Raw genomic sequence first — 860 nt, 5'->3', positions numbered from 1 at the left:
TGTTGAGGAATTTAAGAACACGGTGACGGAAAGAAGAGAAAATGGTGCTGCTGCTTCACCGTGGGAATCTCAAGGCTGAACTCTCTCTTCTCTCAAGCTCTTTCTATTTTCCTTTTCTTTCTTTTTTTTGGCTCCCTATTTGATCAGTTGGTTTGGGAATTGTAAAATGAGGATTTTTTTTTTTGGGTTTGGTTGGTAAGGTTTGTAAAGAAGGGATTTTAGTTTGGATTTGTGTTTGATTTCAAAGTGGGTCTGAGTTTGTGATTTGATTTTGGTTTGTGGATTAGGTATCGGTGGGTTTGGCAATGGGTATCGATGGCTGTGGCAGTGGGTGTGGGCGGTGGTGGCTGGTGGCAGTGGGTTGGGTTGGGTTGGGTTTTGCAGTGGGTGTCAGTTTGTTTCACAGTGGGTTTCGATGTATTTTGGTGTGTTTTGCAGTGGTTTTCGGTGGGCAGTGGGAGTGGGTTGGGTTTCTGATGGTGGTGGTGGCTTGGGTATTATGATGATGGCGGTTGCTGGCGGTGGCCGTGAGTGGTGGCTTGGGTGTTTTTGTTTGGGAGAAGAGATACACAGAGAAAGAGAGAGGAAGAGATGCAGAGAATAAACAAGAATTAAAAAAGAAAAAAAATCATATTTTAATGGAGTGGTAAAAAAATATAAAACCTTTAATTGGTGAATTATAAAATTTGATGATAAAATAGATAAAATTGTGTTTTGAAATGCTAAATGTTATATATATATATATATATATATATATATTTTTTTTTTTTTATAGCATTTTGGATGTAAATGCTCTTGAAACGATATTCTTTTGCAAAAAGACAGATGCCCAAGATGTAAATATTCAGGAAATGACAAAA

Source organism: Castanea sativa, chromosome 3 (assembly GCF_040712315.1).
Source record: "Castanea sativa cultivar Marrone di Chiusa Pesio chromosome 3, ASM4071231v1".
Classification (NCBI taxonomy): Eukaryota; Viridiplantae; Streptophyta; class Magnoliopsida; order Fagales; family Fagaceae; genus Castanea; species Castanea sativa.
Note: the sequence above shows the minus strand (reverse complement) of the source record.